Here is an 8,187-nt window from a genome sequence, read left to right on the forward strand (position 1 = left end):
CCCCTTCGCCCTATCCACCTATCCTGAAAGACCTCATTCAAATATTGACGGACAATGACACTATAATGAGGTGGAACTCCATCCTGTTGGAAATAAATTTCATCCATATTTCCACCAGCTATGTCTCGACTAGCTGGAACAATTTGTTCGCGAAGCATGATTGTGTATACCTGTGCTGTCAAATTGCCTTCAATGAAGAAAGGGCCAACTGGTCTACCATTAAGAATACCAGCCCATACGTTAACTTTTTGTGGATATTGGGTATGATTGTCTCTTTTCCAGTGAGGATTAACGTCACTCCAGTATCTACAATTGTGTCTATTTACATTTCCAGTCAGTTCAAATGTTGCCTCATCAGAGAAAACAATATTATTAAGTAATAGAGGATCGTCAACAATCATCTCCATCATAAGATCACAAAATTCGATGCGTCTATCAAAATCGTCTTCGGACAACTCTTGGCACAAATGGGGTTTGTATGGATGCCATTTATTCAATTTCAATATTTTACTGACAGATGCATGACCGATTTCGTGTTCTTGTGCAACGCGATTGATGGAAATATGGGGATTTTCAACGAAAGACTGTAAAACATCTAATGCCTTATCATTATTTGTTGCTGTTTTACGTCTACCAGATCTTGGGCGGCTTTTAACGCTACCAATGTCCTCGAAACGTTGAATAGTACGGATTACAGTACTTTTAGAGATCCTATTATTTTCATTCCGAAAATTTTTATTAAATAATCGCGTTACTGTTTTATACCCTCTTTGTTGATCTCCCCATCCTCGCATCATTAACAGTGTTATTCGATCTTTTTCAGAAAGCTCCACTATTCTTAATTAGAGCAAAGAAGAATTAATCAGGTAAGTGATAGGAAATTGATCTAAGTAATTAAGTAGAGAAAAATACTAATTATTAAGTGTTGGTTCAACTATCGATTTGTTTATTTCAACCAGCACTAGCAAAAAGCTCGTTGAGCAACTGAAAATCTAAAGATCAATTAATAATATTTACGAAAAATTTCTGGGATATTGGAAACAAAATGAAGATGTTTGGGACAATCAATTGAAGCGCAATAGCTTCTTTTGTTACAGAAAAAACTTTTGGGGCTGTTTGTTTTCGTCCACGAGGTGACTGCTGCTCGCTAAGAAGAAGACAGCACTGCATCAAAGATTAAAATCAGTGATCCGTATTGTTTGTTCAAGAGCTCGTACATTAGTGCCTGAGAGAGTGAGAGAATAAAGATCGGTCCCGCCAATGCTTTCGGGCAGATTCCCACTAACGCCTTCGGACATCACGTATTCGAGCAGCTTCTCGCGATCACTTTCGGGCAGTATTCCGCCGTAGCCTACTAGCATCACCGCTTGAAGCCGTACATCTTTGCTATTGGACATTTTTCCAAAATGCATTCTTACTGAAAATATTAGGGGGATCCAACACTTTTCGATTAATGTATTTTCTTTAAACCAATTAATTGGTCTCATTATTCCGCGCACAAAAGTATTAAGGTTATGATTACTGAAAGCTAAATAATATTTTACAAGATATTTTACATTTTGTGTCAAAAATTGTTAACTTCAAACCTTTATAATTCAAAAAGTACTTAATGAAAAAATGTTTTATTCTAGCGTTTTGGAAAGCTTTCGAGATAAGCTATAAGAATATGCAATAAAATGTAGGGGGTTCCATTTAAAAAAATAAGGTTGACCTTGAAATAACCTTGAAGGACATGGTCAAGGTCAAGGTCAACATCTTACTCCCCGCTTGAAACTATACAACTTTACTATTAGACATTTTCTCCAAAATGCATTCTAACTGAAGATATTAGGGGAGTCCGATACTTTTCGATGACCCTGTATGTATAGTTATCAGAAGTATTTTTATATATAAATAGTTAATATTTATTAAATATGTGTTTGATAATTTATCATTAAACTCTTTTGCTATAGAGATAATTTGAAGTTATCTTTGGTTACAAAAGCCACATAGAAAATATAAAGCGGGGTCTACAATATCTGTAAGAATGAAGCTATAAGGTTGTAAGACGCGAAATTAATTATTTTCATTCGCTGATAACTCACGTTACAGTCCTACAGCCTTATTCTTAAAGACATTGTAGACTCCGCTTAAAGCTAAATGAGTTGACTGCTAAATGAGTGGAACTATTATCCTTTTTAGTATTATTTAGAATTTTATTATCCTTTTTAGTATTAATTAGAAATAATATAATTACTACTGAATTCTGAATATCCGCATTGGTATTTTTAAAGAAATTTCTAGATTCTTATTGTATATGTTATCTTATTATATTCTTAGGATCTTTGAGTTATTTTTTCTATTTCAGCTTTAACTACATTTCTGAAAGTTGTTATCAGCTTTATTTCGGTTAAATATGTCTATTTGTGATATGTTTGCTATATGCGACTGTCTTCAAATGTGACCATTGTATCATTTTACAGTTATTCACTGTATTATGGTTGCTCAACGATTGCTCAACGTTTCCTTAAATACAGATTTTCCCAACAGACTTTCTTACATTTACTGCTACGATATGTATATCATGAATATTATCAATGTTTCTCCCACATTTCGTTCATTGTATTATTCTTAGAAATGTCAGATCTTTGAATTATTTTTACATTTTTTATTTCAGATCTAACTACATTTCTAAAAGTTGTTGCCAACTTTATCGCAAATAAATATATGTCTATATTTGTGATACTATTTGCTATATTGATTATGTAGTGCAAGCTTTTAAGCACATTTAAATATCATTAAAATAGAAGAGAAAAATTATTATTAATTGGACATCAAAAAACAAAATGGAACATGAATATTGCACGCAAGTATTCGTTGAGGATACGAATGATGAATTAGATGATTGTTATAAAGAAAACATAGAAAAAGGAAGCAACGAATTATTGATCGATGCAGTAAAAGGATATCCTCATTTATACAATTCATTCTTGAAAGAATATAAGGATGTTCAAATGAAAAAAAATTCATGGAGTGAAATTAGATTACTCATGAATATGTCAAGTAAAATCTAGTTTCAGTAATTTCCTATATCAATATTTATGCTAGCTTATATATGTCCTTTATACAAATTTAACTGGCAATATTAAATTCAGTAGTAATTAAATATTTATTTTGAGTTTTAAAATCAACAGTACTTTTAATATTCTAAATAAGAAATTAATCAGTGGTGAATTTTGTACTGTCAGTATAAAATGTCTGTAAGAGACAAATAAGTCAGAAGTAAAAATATCTTATATTTCAAAGTGTATTTATCTTTTCTCCAGCTTTCGGTTTTTTAAAATTATTTTATATCTTCTTAGTTGCAGATTGTCAGAATCGTTGGTTACGCTTGCGCGAGCGTCTTGCTAAAGAACAACGATTACGAGAGTTAGAAAATCGAAGTGGCAGTGGAGCTAGTCATAGATCTACATTTTCTTCATACAAAAACATGCTGTTTCTTGAAAAATATATCAAACGGAGAAGGTAAAATTATTTTGTGTCAATATTGTGTCATTGTATTTTGTCCAAATTGTAACTATAATTATCATTTGATATATTTAGTCTAGGCAATTTGCAAATTATAACATGATTTAGGACAAAAGTCAATCTTAAGAAAATGTGAAGAATACTAATATTAATGTACACATGCCGACACACACGCACTCACTTATAATTTAAAAATTATGTTATAATATGTAATTGTGAAAGTATCTATAAATAAAAGAATAAATGTATATGTATGTATATATTTATATAATATTTAAAATAAACTGTAATTTCTATTTTCAGATCGTATACAAATGTTACAAACTTTCCTGCTAAAAAAGTTCCACTTGATATATCGCATACGCCTGATAGACATAATAGAACAAAAATACAAGCACATCAGATCTTTTCTCAGACACGTATAGAAAGTTCTGCCACAAATATGCTTTCTTCTCATTTTTATTCTTCAACTTCTAATACTGTCCCTCAAAGAACAGAGATGATATCAAACACAAATTTTTCTTGCACAGCACAAAACAAACAGAGCAATAACACTCAAACTCAAGAAAATATGGCACATTGTAGTCGTATCCTCAGAGATAGTAACTTTGAAAATGAACAGAATTCTATACATCATATTGACTTGTCGCAAGATATTAATAATCCTGATTCAAATTCTGATATATTGTCATCTGAAAAAGGAGGTTTGTCAAATGAAAGTGAAATGTCTAATTCCTCAATAAAAGACTCAACATCATGTATACTGCAGACAGACTCGCATAGACAAACAGCAAGATGTATCTCAAATAAAATTAACAGGAAAAGCAGCACACACTTAGAGTCTTCACTCACTGCTTTGATACCCTTCAAAATCGTTTTGGAAACCAATCAACCTTTAAACAAAATATTTGGAATAACAATTTAACAGTAGATACAACTTTTGGGCTATTAGTAGCAACACAATTACGGGAAATACCTGAACCAGAAAAATCAAGACGGAAGCTAACAATAGCAGAAATTTTATGGAAACCGTTATCATAATAATTATATTCCAATGTCTGTTATTCTATTCTTTTAACTTCTTTATAAGTATTCTACAGATCAACAATTATTTTTAGTATCTGAATAATTAATGATACTTTAATTCTAATTTCGTGCAATTGTAATTTTCTGTTTATTACGTGTAAATTTTATTTTCTGTTTATATTTCTTCAACGAAGTAATATTATTAAAATGGGTACTATTGAAACCTCTATCAACATAGTCATACTGCCATAACTTCACCATTGGAAGTTATCAAATAATCCGCTATTTCATCCCGTTGCTTATATGCTGCTTGAGTTGAACGATAAACAGTGGATGGTCTAATACGTTCCATGTTACCTCCGTGATGTTCGTTTCTCCATGCTCCAGGAATAATGTCACCATCTTGTTCAGTATCAATGAAATTGGGAGGGCAATAAATTCTGTCATTTGCTGGATTTAAATCGTTAACAGTTTTTAAAAAATTGTGAAGACATATTGTTGCTAGTACTATTTCGTCGACGCTTTTGGGATTCGTAACAATTGGTTTTCTTAAAACTCTCCATCGCGAAACAAGTATACCAAATGAGTTTTCCATTATTCTCTTCGTTCGCGACAATTATTAATTGAAGATCCTTTTTTTAATATTCAAATTACGATCAGAATATGGTCTCATTATATTTTGTGTAAGATAAAATGTCTCATCTCTGACATTCTAGTATAACGGAAAAACATTTCAAGATCCTGTTTCATTTTTTGTAGTAAGTGGTCAAAATCTCCTTGATACGGGCGTCTTATGTTAATTGCGGGTACCTAACATTTTCGGTTAATCCATCGAAAAGATATTTTTTGTTGCAACACAAACAAACCAATTATCGTAATATTCGGTTTTCCATGCTACAGGAATAATGTTACTATCTTCTTGCTCAGTATTAATAAAATTGGAGGGGCAATAAATTCTGTCATTTGTTGTATTTAAATCGTTAACAGTTTAATGTTTTGAATATTACAAAAAGTTTTTATAATATTACTTTGCTGCATTGAAATTGTTAACAGTTTAATATTTTCAATATTATAAAAGTTTTAGTTTAGTTTGCTAATTTAAAATCGTTAACAGTTTAATGTTTTCAATATTACAAAAGTTTTAGTTTTTTGTCGTTATTTGTGTTAGTATTATAACTTATATTATTTATTAAATTTAAGGACTCCTCCAATTAAGAACAATTTAAATACACATAAAGCTAGTAGAAGTTGATACAGTAATGAGTGCACAAGAAAAAAAAGTTTCTCACACAACAATATTTCTTCTTGCATACTAATTACCACGCCGACATCTATTAGCCTGGTATTTATTTCAATTATATAAGTATTATATAAGTATTATTTCACTTATTATAAATATTATAAGTAATTGTTATAAGTATTATAAGTAGTATAGGTATTGTAATTTTTTTTCTGTAATGCATTAAGAAAATAAGTAGTGAAACCTATATTTACAGTCTATACACACAAGTATATTTACTATGATTGAAGTAGAAACTATTTACTCTTAACAACAATTCCAATGTTACTTAAAATATATCAGGACTTTGAATAAGTTTTCGCTGTTTTCCAACAGATGGTGTTGCCAAAACTGCGTGCGTGTAGTTTAAGATGGTAACGCATCTATAAGGAAGTACTATAAGCAAGCTTGAAATTCAGTGTGTCATTTCGCCGAAGTGTAAACAACTTTTTTTCATAGTGTTAAACATATCGAGTTTCGTGCAAAAAAAAAGAGTATTTGCGGGTAATTTTGCGATAACCCTAAGCGTAGAAAATCGTAGGGTAAGCCCAGCCATGCATCAACATCGTCGGTAAAGTCGAATATCCATAGTTTGAAGCTTCTGCTCTGCATTTGGTGGAATCAGCTGGGTGTAGTTTATTATGAGCTCCTCAAACCGAATGAAACCATCACGAGAGATTGCTATCGACTATAATTGATGCGTTTGAGCCGAGCATTGAAGGAAAAACGGCTGCTATACGAGCAGAGACACGACAAAGTGATTTTGCAACATGATAACGCTCGACCACATGTTGCACAACCGGTGAAAACCTACTTGGAAACGCTTAAATGGGAAGTCCTATCCCACTCGCCGTATTCACCAGACATTGTCCCTTCCGATTATCACTTGTTCCGATCGATGGCACATGGCCTGGCTAAGCAGCACTTCCATTCTTATGAAGATGCCAAAAAATGTTTCGACTCTTGGATAGCCTCAAAAGACATGTAGTTTTTCCGACGTGGAATTCAAATACTACCAGAAAGATAGGAAAAAGTAGTGGCTAGCGATAGACTTTCAGTGACATGTTTTTTACGACTTTTTTTAAATAAAGCATTAATTTTCACAAAAAATCAGCGAGAACTTATTGAAGGTCTTAATGTAAAGTTTAAGTCTTAATGTTTCATATATTATAAAATTTTATTTTTTGTCGTTACTTTGTTACGTACGACGTAACTCCTCTTCATTTCGATCAAGTACACCTTATGTTACCGCCAGGAATACAGTAAATGCCCTGGGTGTCAATGAACAATTGATTAGATTGATTAAAAGGTGTCAAAATCTAACTATTGATTAGATGGGCGCCAGGTACGGCGGTCCGTACCCACTAACAAAGTCGCAACACTAATGATAACTCTAAGCGGTGGTCTCGCCGACGAGGACAACTTGCCCTCCACCCGAACGGCTCGCCCGAACGTCCGGCAGCTCAGCCCTGCTCTCGGTAGAGGGGCTGGTTCGCGCGATGTCGGAAGGGTTAGTGGTTGGCGGGTATTGAAATAATCAAGGCGGATGTTAGATATTCGAATTTATTCGGCGGTAGCAAATTACAATTATGAGATATTTCGCCCGCGTTAACACGACAACAACTCGCGTAATATTCTTTAATTCGGTAGCGATTCTTAATAACACAATACTAATATCCTTGCTCGCGGTTGCGAGGCTGGTCCTCGGCAGCTCCGATTTTCGAGTCGTGACCACGAAGGTCACGACAGCCACGTAGGCTTTCGGCGGTGTGTTCGCTCGGTATTTCGCGCACGACGGATAATCGACAGTTTGCCGGTCGGGTTTTACACGTTACGCGGAGCTCCTCCTGTCGCGAGAGGAACGCGAACCCTGGCCCTCGCCCAGGGTGGACAGCCGAGCCCCAGTTCCTCCACGCCGCACCGCTCCGCGACACTAATCACCAAAAATGCGTAGTTCGTTCTCCTTGGAACGGACTCACCAAACAGCGGAGCGGGGCAGTCGGCAACGAGCAGCGGCGGTCCCCTCTGGGTTCACACAAAAGTCCAGCCCGTGCGGTAGCGGCTTTACAGAGACTGAGGTCAGGTCGTCCTTGATCGTCGGTTCTGTGGATGGCACGTCCCTTACACTCTCTAGGCACGGCTCACAGGAAAAAGCTTTCGAGCGATCGTTGGGACCTCGTTTTATCCCAGGTTTAAATCGCTAGCTCCGACAGCTATCGGCCGTTGATTGGCCGATTTGCAGGATTGAATCCCCCGTTATTCGGCCGTTGTTTTGCGTTAGCTGTTGTTTACCAGCTGGATCTTCCTGGCCGGTCGGCCTTGTTGGAGTGGATACAGGTCTGGATAAGAACTAACACACAATAACTATCACCTTG

The sequence above is a fragment of the Odontomachus brunneus genome, unplaced genomic scaffold, assembly GCF_010583005.1.
Source record: "Odontomachus brunneus isolate Ranch 3 - 2012 unplaced genomic scaffold, Obru_v1 Obru_scaffold_002, whole genome shotgun sequence".
In the NCBI taxonomy this organism is placed as follows: domain Eukaryota; kingdom Metazoa; phylum Arthropoda; class Insecta; order Hymenoptera; family Formicidae; genus Odontomachus; species Odontomachus brunneus.